This window comes from Tachyglossus aculeatus, chromosome X2 (genome assembly GCF_015852505.1).
Source record: "Tachyglossus aculeatus isolate mTacAcu1 chromosome X2, mTacAcu1.pri, whole genome shotgun sequence".
NCBI classification, from domain to species: Eukaryota; Metazoa; Chordata; class Mammalia; order Monotremata; family Tachyglossidae; genus Tachyglossus; species Tachyglossus aculeatus.
In genome coordinates this window covers 28782892-28798543 of record NC_052100.1, presented here as the reverse complement: position 1 = coordinate 28798543, position 15652 = coordinate 28782892, and the positions used below count along the sequence as shown (strand labels likewise).

At 46.9% G+C, this 15652-nt stretch overlaps 1 long non-coding RNA gene across 1 annotated transcript in view; it reads right to left on the bottom strand.

Moving 5' to 3' along the window:
• Positions 1-5975: 5975 nt before the first annotated feature.
• LOC119949510 overlaps positions 5976-15652 on the bottom strand; it is a 30690-nt gene continuing 21013 nt past the window's right edge. The window contains exon 3 of the long non-coding RNA XR_005457215.1: positions 5976-6466. This is a non-coding gene — a long non-coding RNA (uncharacterized LOC119949510). The remainder of the gene's footprint in view (positions 6467-15652) is intronic.

Below are 15652 nucleotides of genomic sequence, written 5' to 3'. Positions count from 1 at the left end.
GACCTCAGGCAAATCACCAAACCGCTCTGTGCCTCCAAGACCACATTGGTAAAATGGGAATGTTACAACCTGGCTCTCCCATCCTCAAACGGATGTTGCTGTGGAAATGGGAGTCAAGGGGACCTGGATTCTAGCCCTAGCTCAGCCACTGTTAAGAGGAACTGTACTAAGTTCTTGGGAAGGAGCATAGTCCAGTGGTTAGAGCACGGCCCTGGAAGTCAGAAGAACCTGGGTCCTAATCCCAGCTCTGCTACCTGCCCGCTGTGGGACCTTGGGCAAATCACTTCACTTCCCTGTGACTCAGTTTCCTCCGTTACAAAATGAGGATTCAATACCTGTTCTCCCTCCAGTTTAGATTGTGTGTGGGACGGAGGGACAGAGAAGCAGCGTGGCCTACTGGAAAGAGCACAGGCTTGGATCAATCAATCAATCAATCAATCAATCAATCGTATTTATTGAGCACTTACTGTGTGCAGAGCACTGTACTAAGCGCTTGGGAAGTACAAATTGGCAACACATAGAGACAGTCCCTACCCAACAGTGGGCTCACAGTCTAGAAGACGGGCTCACAGTCTGCCGTGTGACCTTGGGCAAGTCATTTTTAGACTGTGAGCCCACTGTTGGGTAGGGACTGGATCGGAGGTCGTGGGTTCTAATCCTGGCTCCGCCACTTGTCATTCATTCATTCAGTCGTATTTATTGAGCGCTTACTGTGTGCAGAGCACTGTACTAAGCACTCGGGAAGTACAAGTTGGCAACAGATAGAGACGGTCCCTACCCAACAACGGGCTCACAGTCTAGAAGACGGGCTCACAGTCTGCCGTGTGACCTTGGGCAAGTCATTTTTAGACTGTGAGCCCACTGTTGGGTAGAGACTGTCTCTATATGTTGCCAACTTGTGCTTCCCAAGCACTTAGTACAGTGCTCTGCACACAGTAAGCGCTCAATAAATACGATTGATTGATTTCACTTCTCTGTGCCTCAGTTACCTCATCTGTAAAATTGGGGGATTAAAACTGTGAGTCCCACGTGGGACAACCTGATTGCCCTGTATATATCCCAGTGCTTAGAACAGTGCTTGGCACATAATAAGCGCTTAGCAAATACCATCATTATTATTATTATCTGTCTTGGTTAGCGTATGTCTACCCCAGATTGCTTAGAACAGTGCTTTCCACTTAGGAAGCACTTAATAAATACCGTGAAAAGGTGAATGCTTAAAGATTAGGTATTTCTTTATGGTAATTGTTAAGCACTTACTATCTGCCAGGCACTGTATTAAGCACTGGGGCAGACACAAGCTAATCAAGTTGGACACAGTCCATGTCCCACATGGGCCTCACGGTTTTAATCCCCATTTTACAGATGAGGGAACAGAGACCCAAGGTCACACGGCATGTAAGTGGCAGAGCTGGGATTAGAACCCAGGTCCATTGGATACAGTCCCTGTCCCACAAGGGCCTTACATTCTTAATCCCCATTTTACAGATGAGGGAACAGAGACCCAAGGTCACACAGCATGTAAGTGGCAGAGCTGGGATTAGAACCCAGGTCCTTCTGAATCCCAGGCTCGTGTTCTATCCATGAAGCCACGTTCCTCACTGAACTCTCCTCCCCTCACCTGCAGAGTGTCCTGAGCTCAAGGAAATCTGAGAGCCAAAACCGACCTGCAAGGGAGAACCAGGTTTGAACTCTAAAGAATAAAGCATTTCTGAATTTTCTATAGAGCAAATGACTAAGTGGCCCTTCTCAATCAGCTAATGCCCGTTCCAGGCCTGGAAGGGCCAACTCCAGGGCCCAAGTCATCACCTCCAGGGTCCGTTTGCCATCACCTCTTCACCTCCCTTCCACCAGCTGCTCAGGAGAGAAGTCCCAAGCCAATCGGAGCATGCTCCCATCCCTTGGTCCCCACCACCAAGCTTTTCTAGCCCAGTCACAGCACTGGGCAGCTTGGGTTCAGCAGGTCACACATCTTTCCAAAATATGGGTAGGAGCATCAATGAGCTGGACTTTGGGAGCTTGACTGGTCACTTCCCATGTGATGTCACTGAGGCTCCTGGTTGGTGGGGTTCAGGATTGAAGCAGGGTCCAGACAATGGCACCCTGTACATATCTATTCTATTTATTTTATTTTGTTAGTATGTTTGGTTTTGTTGTCTGTCTCCCCCTTTTAGACTGTGAGCCCACTGTTGGGTAGGGACTGTCTCTATATGTTGCCAACTTGTACTTCCCAAGCGCTTAGTACAGTGCTCTGCCCACAGTAAGCGCTCAATAAATACGATTGATGATGATGATGATGATTAGTTGACTCACAGGCTCTCCGCTCTATCTGTGGTGACGAGGAAATGACCAACTTTCGGTGTTTAAAACCCAGCAGGTTTTTTGGCGGCGCGAGAGGACAGGGATAGGAACTTTGGCTGAAGTTCTTGTCGCCCCGTGCTCTCTCGCAGGTCTGACACAATCTTCCCTTCCTATATATGTTTGTACACATTTATTACTCTATTTATTTATTTATTTTACTTGTACATATCTATTCTATTTATTTTATTTTGTTAGTATGTTTGGTTTTGTTGTCTGTCTCCCACTTTTAGACTGTGAGCCCACTGTTGGGTAGGGACTGTCTCTATATGTTGCCAACTTGTACTTCCCAAGCGCTTAGTACAGTGCTCTGCACACAGTAAGTGCTCAATAAATATGATTGATGATGATGATGATGTCCCCCCACCTTCACCTCACCAGATAATTAAGATCCGCATCTTTGGTCCAAAACATCCCTCTCAAATGTGTCCTCTCCTCAGGACAAGAACTCAGAGAGTTCTCTTCTTCTGGGTCATTGAGAGGACCTCCCCCATGAGCTGCAGGCGTCCTTCAAGTAACTGAAAAGCTTCTGGGTTGGGGACCATCTCTTCTTCTGGGGAAAGGGCCTCAACTCAGAGCTTTCCAGTCAATGGTCATTGTCTTCCAAAGCCAGAGCTCTGCAGGTCAATCAATCAATAAATCAATCAACCTGTGGTATTTACTGTTAAGCCCTAAAGTGGGCAGAGGACTAAACAGAAGAGTGATCTTCTGAGCGGTTCCTATTTACTGAATGCCTATTATGTACTGAGCGCTTTACTGGCCACAGATGAGGGAACATTATATTGAGCACTTCCTCTGGGCAAAGCACTTTACCGGGCATCTTGTCTGGGTAGAACAGTGTACTGAGTAACTTTTCTGCATAGGGAAAAGGAAAGGAAGAGATGGAGGAGAAACAGCATGGCCTAGAGGATAGACCAAGGGTGTGAGTCAGATGGACATGGGATCCAATCCCTGCTCTGCCACTTTTCTGCTGTGACACCTTGGACTAGTCACTTCCCTTCTCTGTGCCTCCGTTACCTCATCTGTAAAATGGGGATGAAGATTGTGTGCTTCGTGTGAGACAAGGGCAGTGTCCAATGTGATAATCATGTATCTACCCCAATGCTTAGTACAGTGCCTGGCACATAGTAAGTGCTTAACAAATACCATAAAAAAAGATGGTAGCTCAGGGAAGAGAGATACATCCAGAGAGAGAGGGGAGAGACATCCACAGAAAAGATAGAGACACCCAGAAAGAGAGCGGGATACCCAGAAAGAAGACACCCAGAGCGAAAAAAGAGGCATCCAGAGAGAAAGGAGAGATCTACACAGAACAGAGACACTGAGAGAGAGACATCCGCAGAAAGGAGACAGAAAGGAGAAGAGAGATGAGGGAACTGAGGCCCAGAGAAGTGAAGTGACTTGCCCAGCATCACACAACAGACATGTGGCAGAACTGGGCTCAAAACCCAGATCCTTCGGACTTCTAGGCCTGTGCTTTATCCAACAAGCTGCACAGCTTCACTATGACACATGCACGCCCTGGTTCCCTAACACTGCAACATTTGAACCTTTTTATTGTCCCCAAACTATTTTTGCTTTGAAAACTCATCAGAAACAGCAGGACCAGAATCCGTCAGCAGCTACCAAACAGAAGATGGAACATCCTTGCTAAATTAGAAGTTGGATTAGTACGTTGGCACCACAAATTTTTTTCCAAGTTCTTTTGTCTTCTGACATGGTTTTTCAGTGGGCAGGAATGAAACCCAGACCCACTAAGACAAATTGAAAAAAAAAAAAATCAAACACACTCAGTCCATCTCTGTTCAGTCAGGCCATTACTTAAATGCCATTGTCAAGCTTTAGACCAGGGGTTCAGCAATCTACGAGATTGTCCGGCTCCATTTTAATCCTGGGCCTCCCAAAGAATGCTAAGACCCCTTAACAAGGTGGGGGTCTTTTGGATCTGTCATCCTGCAGCTAATTCAGGATGAAATGTAAGATTCTTCCACCCCCCCCCCAAAAAAACCTGAAGGTTTAAAATCAGCGCCAAGGCAAAACCTCTACAGTCCTTGAAAGGTTTAAGGCAGATTAGTGGAAATACTGACTTCTCAGCTGGCCAAAATGGTGGATGGAATCGTCTAATGTTTCGCTCCTGGTTGTCTTGGAGGTGCTTTACTGTTTCAAAGTGGATTTTTAACTAGTGGAGTTTAGCTAACATCAACAAAGCATCAGGTCAACAGCAGATTCTCCTCATTTCCAAAAATCTACTTTCACCTGGCAGCTACAACCAGCCTGTTGAGCAGAAATGAAAGTAGTTTCAAAAGGAGGCTTGACCCAGTTGAAAGGTCAGAGGAGCAGACTCTGGTTCCCCAGTTGTAGCAGAGGCCCCCAGTTTTCCTCTGTAAAATGAGGATTAAATCCTCCTCCCTCCAATTTAGATTGTGACCCCCATGTGGGACAGCAACTGTGCCGAATTTGATAAACTTGTATCTACCCCAATGCTTAGTGCAGTTTGTGGCATATAGTAAGCACTTAACAAATGCCATTTAAAAAAAAAAATGCAATTTTGAGAAGGTGACAGGGGACATCCCGAAGAAAAATATCTGATTTGAGCCCCACTTTCCCACACAGAGTCCCCTCCACTCTCCGCCGTCCCCCACCAAGCTCTTATTCATTCATTCATTCATTCAATTGTATTTATTGAACACTTACTGTGTGCAGAGCACTGTACTAAGCGCTTGGGAAGTACAAGTTGGCAACATATAGAGATGGTCCCTACCCAAAAGTGGGCTCACAGTCTTATGCACATATTTGTAAATTATACAGTATAAATTATTAATTTATACTACTGTCTACCCTCCCATCTGGACTAGAAGCTCCTTGTGGGCAGATAACATGTCTACCAGATGCATTAGACTGTCTGCTCATTGTGGGAAGGGAAGCAGCGTGGCTCGGTGGAAAGAGCCCGGGCTTTGGAGTCAGAGGTCATGGGTTCAAATCCCGTCTCTGCCAACTGTCAGCTGTGTGACTTTGGGCAAGTCACTTAACTTCTCTGGGCCTCAGTTACCTCATCTGTAAAATGGGGATTAAAGCTGAAAGCCCTCCATGGGACAACCTGTTCACCTTGTAACCTCCCCGGCGCTTAGAACAGTGCTTTGCACATAGTAAGCGCTTAACAAATACCATTATTATTATTATTATGGTGGCCAGGGAATGTGTCTTTTCATTGTTATATTATACTCTCCCAAGCACTTAGTACAATGCTCTGCACACAGTAAGTGCTCAATAAATATGACTGAATATGAACTCAACAAATAGCACTGATGATACTCTCTCAAGCGCTTAGTACAGTGATCTGTATACAGTAAGCACTCAATAAATACGACTCTCTGTGGAAAGGGAGTATGGCATAACATCGAGATGAAAGAGCACCTCTTTTTGTTTCCTTTCTTAGTTAATGATAGCACGGATTTCAGAAATTACACCCAGCAGGAAGCAAACACCAAACTATTGTCCTCCTTGGTATTCCTGCGGCTTGATTTTTCAAACCATGCAGCAGGCCTTTGATTTTAATAAGTCCAAAGGTATGAAGCTGCAGTGAGGGGCGCGATTTGATTTATTTTTTAAAAGGATGCAATAAATATTAGTTGAAAATTGGATGTAAATTGGGCCACTTAAGTCTCTGTGGAAAAGCAGCTTGACAACTTGAGATTAAAATTGCAGGAAGCCCAAAGGAAAATTGAGGCCTAGGAGATAATGACTGATGGGCTTTAGTGCTATTATCCTGGAGAAGACGGAGGGTTCTAAGAAAAATGGCCTCGGCGACCTTGAGAACAAGCCCAGACGGAGGAATGTCAGGTTGATGGAGCTTCCTGGGTGGGGGTGGAATCCAGGCCAACGGAATTCTTCATTCCCAAATGGATCGTGGCGACGTCTCCGAGAAGCCGTTCCGATCTCCTCCCGGCCCCCGCTGTTTGATGGATCGGCGAGAAGACTGAAGCACGGCAAATGGGGAGGAGCTCGAGGCTGGAACTCAGGAGACCGGGATCCTGGGCCCAGATCTCCCCTGAGCTGCTGTGTGGGAGACCTTGGGTCTGCCACATAACCTCTCTGGGCCTCAGTTCATCTGTAAAATGGGGATAAAGCGTCGGTCATTCAGTCAATCGTATTTATTGAGTGCTTACTCTGTGCAGAGCACTGTACTAAGCGCTTGGGAGAGTACAATGCAACAACTGACGCACTCCCTGCCCACATCGAGCTAACAGTCTAGAGGGGGAGACTGTTAGTAATAGAAATAAATAAATTACAGGCATGTTCATAAGTGCTGTGGGGATGGGAGGGCGGTTGAATAAAGGGAGCAAGTCAGGGCGACGCAGAAGGGAGTGGGAGAAGAGGAAATGACTGACTGACTGACTTCCTGCATGCCCAAGTGGGAGGTCTTATCGTCAGCATCCCTGGCGTGGATTCAGTCTGGCGGGTAAACTGGCAACCAACCATGAAGCCAAAGGGATGAGTTGCAGCCCAATCTCCACAACAACAATAACAGCTGTGGTATTTGCTGAGTTCCTGCTTTGTGCCAGGCACCAAACTAAACACTGTGGCAGATACAAGCTAATCAGGTTGGACACAGCCTACGTCCCACATGGGGTTCACGGCCTTAATCCCCATTTTACAGATGAGGCAACTGAGGCACAGAGACGTGAGGTGACTTGCCCAAAGTCACACAGCAGACAAGTGGCTGAGCCGGGAGTAGAACACAGGTGCGTGCTCTACCCATTAGGCCACGCTGCTTCTCTGCCACGAGGGTCATGCTACCAGAAGCATCATCTAAGCTCTCCCTCTAGACTGTAAGCTCGCTGAGGGCAGGGAAGGCATCTGTTACATTGTACTTTCCCACGCTCTGCACACGGTAAGCGCTCAATAAATATGACTGAATGAATGCACACAGTAAGCGCTCAATAAATAATTGACTGACTGACTCTGCTCCAGGGAAAGCAACGGAGACTGTGATATGAACCCAAGAGAGACGTCCAGATCCAATCCCACGGAAACTTCTCCTGGAAGATACTCGGGCAGCCAAGATGCAGGGAAGAAATCGCAAATAGCCCCTGATTCAGGGAAACTCAGCCCCATAGTGGGGGATGTGGCTGATAAATTTCCTAAAAGGCAAGAAAATCCTCTTTCTGATCACTTTCAGAGAGCACCCAGCCCAAGCTCCCAGCCTGGGCGAGTTAAACCATGGAACTAATTCAGGTTGCCACCCTCCCTACTCATAAAACAAGACTGAGGCTTAATGGATTCCTAACCAACCTTGGCCACAGTCGTAAAAACAGCCCCTCCGTTCTCTCTGTTGGGGAGGACCAGGAGGTGGTGGGTTGGCTGCGGGGGGTGGGGGTCTCAGTGTTGTAGACCATCTGGATTACGGAGATTGATTTTCTCAAGTTTCTGCTTGGGGAGACAGGGTGGGGCTCTGGGCTCCTGCGCTGAGGAATTGATTATCTGTTCCGGGTGGCTGATGGGGCCAGCCTATAAAAAATTGCAGGTGGCTCAATTCTGAGGGGGCCATCAGTCATGCCGGACTACTGATGCACTTCCATGTTCTACAGCTTCAGAGCGCTCTCCCGGCGCTCAAATAATCAAATAACCAAGAACCCCACCTGATGAATAGATGTGGGCCTACTGGATTGGCCTTTGGAGTCGGGGGAAATGAGGGCTTAGGGGAGTCTTCGTGGAGATGTGCCTTCAATAAGGCTTTGATGATAGGGTGAGTAATTGTCAGCTAAAAGTATTCAGGAACACTTTGGGGCTGTAAGGACTGGTTTTAAAATAGAATGGGGGAAGGCTTGTGGTGCTGAGGAGAAGGGATTAATAAGTGGGGTCCCCAAGTCTCGGGGGGCTTGCTTTATTGCTTTACGAGAAGCAGCCTGGCTCAGTGGAAAGAGCACGGGCTCTGGAGTCAGAGGTCATGGGTTCAAACCCCGGCTCCGCCAATTGTCAGCTGGGTGACTTTGGGCAAGTCACTTAACTTCTCTGGGCCTCAGTTACCTCATCTGGAAAATGGGGATAAGACTTGGAGCCCCCCGTGGGACAACCTGATCACCTTGTAACCTCCCCAGCGCTTAGAACAGTGCTTTGCACATAGTAAGCGCTTAATAAATGCCATTAGTATATTATTATATTGCAAAGCGCCTGTTAGTCTAAAACAAAATGATGACGATTTGAGCAGAGACCCCTAAAGGAGTAAAACTTTGAGAGGATTCTCGACACTGTAGAGCTCGTTGTGGGCAGGGAACATGTCTACCAACTCTGTTATATTGTACTCTCGCAAGGGGGTAGAGCACACAGTAAGCAGTTAATAAATGTGATTGATTGATTGATGATTCTGCAAGAGAGCGCTAGAAGGAGGCTGGAGACGGGCGGTGCAGTTTCTCTAAGGATTTCCTTTATCAATACTCTCTTCAATCTCCACTTACGGACAACAGAACAGGCAGGATTCCCACAGGGAGGTAGAAATGGGAAGACCCCCAGTGCTTACTTTAGATTGTAGACTGTAAACTCTAGACTATAGACTCTAGACTGTAAGATCCCCTCTATACCGTAATCTCTTTGTGGGCAGGAAATGTGTCTGTTTTACGTTGTATCGTACTCTCCCAAGAGCTTTGTACAATGCTCAACACTCAGTAAGTGCTCAATAAATGCAACTGACTGGCTTAGTTTCCAAAGCTCCCCTCAGGTAAGACCAGGAGCCATTTTCTCCCATTTCCAAGCAACTTGGCTTTCAGGAATTTTCTTCCCGGCATTCAATGCGATGTTTTCCAGCCCCAGCCAGGATACCTGTTATCTCTCCTCTTGGCTCACAGTGTTTTGAGGACCTAATCTCAGTCAGCCTAGACAGAAACCTCAGGAAGGAGGATGGGTGTGGGTTTTCCATGATCGGTCTCCATTTTGCCAAAGGGAAGCGGGAACTGGGGAAAGTTAAATGACGTGCTGGCAGACACCAGGCAAGTCAGAAGCTGGTCATGCATGCTCCCTGAAGTGTCCCATATTCCAAAGCCGAAAATTCTTCCCAGGAAGTTTCTGGATTTGCCCCTCAGATCTACTGCGAGCTAGGAGCCAAGCTCAAATCAGGATTCTTGTGGAGAGATATGGGAGGCTGTGGGTGGGAGGGTCCTTGGGAGGGGATTTCCCTCCACAATCTAGGAGGAAATGAAGTGTATGTGTGTGTCTTTCTAAACTGAGAGGGAGTGGAGGTGGAGGAGGGAGAAGGACTTTTCCCTTCTTCCACTACATCCATAATACTGGATGATGGATACTCATTTTTGGCACCAGCTTCTGCACTGCACAAGAGGTATTTTGTACAATAATTAGATTTCTAGTACTTGTTTAGCACTTACTAATGCCTGTAGTAGGAAGTGGTGTCCCGGCCCAACGATAAATTTCCTAAAAGGCAAGAAATTCCATCTTTCTCTCACCTTCTAAGAGCACCTAGTAGCAGGTGGCCCATTTAGACTCACTCAAAGGTATTTACTGAGGGCTGAGTGCACACCACTGTACTGAGCTCTTGGGAGAGTACAATATAGTTGGTGAACCCCATGTCTGCCCTCAAGGAGTCGATAATGTATTGGTTCCGGAGTGGCGGCTGAAAATAAAACAGATTATAGGTAGGAAAAGCAACAGGGTGGGAGGTGACCATCAAAGTGGTTTGGATTATCAAGGAAAGTGCGCAGGTGACCCAGGGGGAAAATAGGGTTTAGAAAGCAAACAAGCCTCCATCCTGAGACTGTAGATTCTAGACTAAAAGCTCACTATGAGCAGGGAAAGCGTCTGTTATAGTGTACTCCCCCAAGAGCTTAGAACAGTGCTTTGCACAAAGTGCTCAATAAATACGATTGATCGACCGACTTCAGGTCGGAGAGTCTTCCCAGAAAGTAGAAGCACGGCTTCATGGACAGAGGATGGGACTGGGCATCAGAGGACCTGAGTTCTGATCCCAGCTCCGCCACTTGTCTGCTGTGTGACCTTAGACAAGTCACTTCACTCCTCTGGGCCTCAGTTCTTCTGTTCTCACTCCTACTTAGACTGTGAGACTCAAGCAGGGCAGGGGTTGTGTCCAACCTGGTTCATTTGTATCTAACCCAGAGCTGACAGCAGTGTTTGACACACACAAAGTGCTTATCAGAAACTATAAAAAAGATGGGATTATAGTACTAGTGATGCCGTCTAGGCTGTGAGCTTGTTGTGGGCAGGAATGTGTCTTTTTGCTGTTATAGTGTACTCTCCTAAGCACTTAGTACAGTGTTTTGCACACAGTAAGCGCTCAATAAATAGGATTGAATGAATTCATTTAGCGTCAGTCACACACTCTCTTACCTGCCCGGTGATCATTAATTATTATTGTATGCCCAAAAAAGGACCTAAAGACATCTTCTGCTCATTTTTTTTCTCTAGTTTAATCCTTCTTTACCCTCTACTGAGATGGTGCCTGTTCTGAACTGGCACTCATTCATTCATTCAATCGTATTTATTGAGTGCTTACCGCGTGCAGAGCACTGTACTAAGCGCTTGGGAAGTACAAGTTGGCAACATATAGAGATGGTCCCTACCCAACAATGGGCTCACAGTCTAGAACACTCACAAAGGTAAAGTTAGTTTTGGTATGTATTGCCCACTTACTCTGTATCAAGTGCTGGGGTAGATATAAGATAATCATATCGGACACAATCCCGATCCCAAACGGTGCTCTCAACCCAAGTGTGAGAGAGCATGGATTGAATCCCCATTTTACAGATGACAAAACCAGGGCCCAGAGAGGTGAAGTGACTTGCCCATGGCCACAGAGCAGGCCAGTGGCAAAGTGGAATTAGAACCCAGATCTCCTGAACTTTCCAAGGGCAGAGAAGCAGCATGGGCTAGTGGATAGAGCACGGGCTTGGGAATCAGAAAATCACTGGTTCCAATACTGTCTTCATCACTTGTCTGCTGTGTTACCTTGGATAAGTCACTTTGCTTCTCTGTGCCTCAGTGACCTCATCTACAAAATGGAGATTGAGACTTTGAGCCCCGTGTGGGACTATGTCCATCCTGATTTGCTTGTATCCACCCCAGCGCTGACACATAGTAAGCGGTTAATACCACTCATTATTATTATTTCCACTAGGCCAAGGAGTGGATTACTTATAACGTGTCCATTTTTGACTCTCAGTATGACATCACAGTTGGACTCTCACATACCCAAAGTTTCTGCAGCCATTTGAGCTGGGCACGAGCGGGCACAGATAGTTGAACTCGGACTGGACGTGGGAAACGATCGGAAGGTTCCTCGCAACCCTGCCGTGTTCCTGAGATCTCTGCTTCCTTTGGCATTAAGTTGCCACTTGTCTCAGGACCAGATGAGAACCGCCCAGATTTCATTAGCGCAATATAATTCATTTTATAAATATCATGCAATTATCTCATTTCCAAAGGTCTCCGCGCACGCTCTGGAAGGTGTTATTTTGGAAACAAGCCCCGGCCCATCCTGGGGAAATTCCCAAACCACCTGTATAATTGCTCTGTTTCCCCGCTGGGGCCTGAGAGGATATGTGCTATCCTCCCCCACCCACCCAGGCCTGACGCACTGAAGACTCCACACCCTCTCCCCCAAGCCCTTCTGGTCATGGGTTCAAATCCCGGCTCCACCACCTGTCAGCTGTGTGACTTTGGGCAAATCACTTCACTTCTCTGGGCCTCAGTTCCCTCATCTGGAAAATGGGGATTAAAACTGTGAGCCCCCCGTGGGACAATCTGATCACCCTGTCACCTCCCCAGCGCTTAGAACAGTGCTTTGCGCATAGTAAGCGCTTAATAAATGCTATTATTATTATTATTATTTCCCCATCTGTAAAATGGAGTTCGATACCAGATCTCCCTCTTAGATTGAGAGCCCCTGGCGGATCAGGGACTGTGTCCGACCTGAGTATCTTCAATCTACTTTAGCACTTAGGATAATGCTTGGCACATAATAAGCGCTTTAACAAATAATAATAATAATAATAATAATGACATTTGTTAAGCGCTTATTATGTGCCAAGCACTGTTCTAAGCGCTGGGGTAGATACAAGATGATCAGGTTGTCCCACGTGGGTCTCACAGTCTTAATCCCCATTTTCCAGATGAGGGAACTGAGACACAGAGAAGTGAAGTGATTTGCCCAAAGTCACCCAGCAGACAAGTGGCGGAGCCGGGATTAGAACCCACGACCTTTGACTTCCAAGCCCGGGCTCTTTTCACTGAGCCACGCTGCTGCAAATGCTATCATTGTTATGATTATTTTCATTATGTTGCCAATTTGTACTTCCCAAGCGCTTAGTACAGTGCTCTGCACACAGTAAGCGCTCAATAAATACGATTGATGATGATGATGATGATTAACCTCAGGACATCATTTCACAGAGGGCAACAGACCATCCATTGTGGGCAGGGAATGTGTCTGTTATATTGTACTCTCCCAAGTGCTTAGTACAGTGCTCTGCACACAGTAAGTGCCCAATAAATACAACTGTGGCGGCCCCACTGTCCAGGAGATGCTGGCTCACTCCTAGCCTGCTCAGCTGAGCCTTTCCAACCCCAATGGGAGGGAGAAATTCACTCCCAGCCCCCTTCCACTCACCACAGACCCTAACTCTCCAACCCCTGCTCGCTCCTCCCTGAGGGACGAAAAACAATAAAATCAAGATGAGGGTATTTCACTTGAAACCCAGTCCTCAAGGACTTTGGTCATTTGATACTGGCTGTCAAATTCTACTCCCATAACCCCGAGAGGCCCCTCGGTACCTGACATCTTTACAGATTATAGGAGAGGTTTAAGTGGGGGGAAGGAGAGTAATTTAAAACCAGACTGCCTAGGTCTGTGTTTATGAAGGCAAGCATATGTATGCTTATCCCCCCTCCACACTAGAGTCACACGCCTCACAGCTCTTAAACTTCCACTAAAGAATTTCACACTCAGTTGCCCAACTGCATAAAACTTCCTTATTTAACTTGTCTCAGCTATAAAGGGGCAGGATGTTGGCTCTATGGGAAAAGAGTCGTTTTGCTGACCAGTCACATGGCAACAACCTTTGATCTCATCCCACCAGGCGGAGACTGACGCTTCCAGATTTCCTGCGCTTATTTATCTCAGAGGAGTGATAAGACTCTTGAGAAGAAGAATGGCATCTCTTCCAAAAGACTAAGCCCTCATTTCCCCTATTCCCCTCTACTTCTGCCTGGTCTCCGCACTTGGGTCCGGACCCCAGATTCACCCTACCCTCAGCCCCAAAACACTTACGTACATATCTACTAATTTATTTATATTAATGTTTGTCTCTCCCTCTAGACCATAAGCTCCTTGCGGGCAGGGAACATGTTTACCAACTCTGTCATATTATATTCTCCCAAGGGCTGAGTACAGTGTTCTGTACATAGTAAGCACTCAATAAGTACAACTGATTGATTGAAGGAGGATGGGTGTACACCGGAAAGCAGGAGAAAAAGGAGGATGTTGAGCATCCGCTGGGTGCTACGTACTGTGCTAAGCGCTAGGGATGAACCAAACGAAAAAGGACAAGTTCCCTACCTATGGAGCTACCACTGTAAATGGGAGGAAGGCCGTGAATGGATTTAAAATTGAGAAGAATCAAAATAAATAGTTGAGTGCACAATTGAAAAAACATAAACAATGTATATTTAGTAAACGAACATATACCTCGATGTGGATGGATGCAAACAAGTTAATCGGTGCTAGAGATGTTCGTAGGTTTATAACAACAACAATAATGATAATAACATTATTAAACATTAGAGAAGCAGTGTGGCTCAGTGGAAAGAGCCCGGGCTTTGGAGTCAGAGGTCATGGGTTCAAATCCCAGCTCCGCCAGTTGTCCGCTGTGTGACTTTGGTCAAGTTACTTCACTTCTCTGTGCCTCAGTTACCTCATCTGTAAAATGGGGATTAAGACTGTGAGCCCCCCGGGGGGACAACCTGATCACCTTGTAACCTCCACAGCGCTTAGAACAATGCTTTGCACATAGTAAGTGCCTAATAAACACCATTATAAATAACAATTATGGTCATCTGTGCAGTGCTTACTATGTGCTGCTACAGAGTACTAAGTGCCAGGTAAGATGAAAGATAATGAAGACACAGACTCTGTCCCTCATGAGGCTCACAGGCTAAAGGGAAGGGAGAACGGGTATTGAATTCCCATTTTGCAGATTTGGAAATTGAGGCCCAGAAGAATGAAGTCCTTCGCCCAAGTCACACAGCAGGCAAGGGACAGCGTGGAATTAGAATCCAGGTCCCCTGTACTCCCAGGACTCTTTCCACTAGGGAAATGTGCGAATTGGGGAAAACTTGTTAGCATCAAAGAAGCCTTTAACAAATACCATTATTATTCTGATTTTATTATTACTAAGAAAAGGCACAAATAGCCAAGGGATCAGACCACCCTTGCTTCTAATCCGGCCAAACCGGTCCAGCCCTCAGGAGATAAGAAGCCTGGTTTCCAGGAGGAACCAGATAGCTGCATGGCCTAGGGGATAGATAGAGCATGGGCTAGGAAATCAGAAGGACCTAGGTTCTAATCTCAGCTCTACCACTTTGTCTGCTGTGGGCAAGTCATTTCACTTCTCTGGGCCTCAGAGACCCCATGAGTAAAATGGGAATGAAGACTGTGAGCCCCTTGTGTGACAGGGATTGGGTCCAATCCGATTAGCTTCTATCTACCCTCAGCCCTTAGTACAGTGGCTAAAACATTGTAAGTGCTTAACAAATACCATCATCCACACCTGACCTCTCTCTTCAAGCAGCTCTCACTCCCACTCCACTGTAAATCCCGGGCAAGTCTAAGCTACCTCTCCCCTGGGGCCGGTCTGTCTGAGGTCATTGAAACTGGGTTGTTGTGGCCTCGGGAGCCTCCGGGGAGATTTTGGGTCCCTGCTGGGGCTTATCACTATTTAAAATCAAATGCGCAAGAGGATGAAGCTTGAGGGTGGGAGGTTCCAAAGGAACCCAAAGAAATGCTTCAAAACCCTGCAGGGGATAAACGTGAAGCTGAGGCGGGCAAATAGGTCAGTGGAATCGAGAGGGGCTAGGTTAGACTGCGGAGGAGAAGTCCGAACTGAGGATAGGGAAAGAGGTGGGGTTTTTTTGTGGGGGGTGGGGGGAAAAGAGAGAAATACTGGAAGAGAAGCAGGGATGGCGAGGGGAGAGTCAGTGGTCTTTGGATGGTCTGTTCTGGGTCACCACGGCAGAGTCAGGGATGGAGAAAAAAGAGTTACTGTGATCATGGATC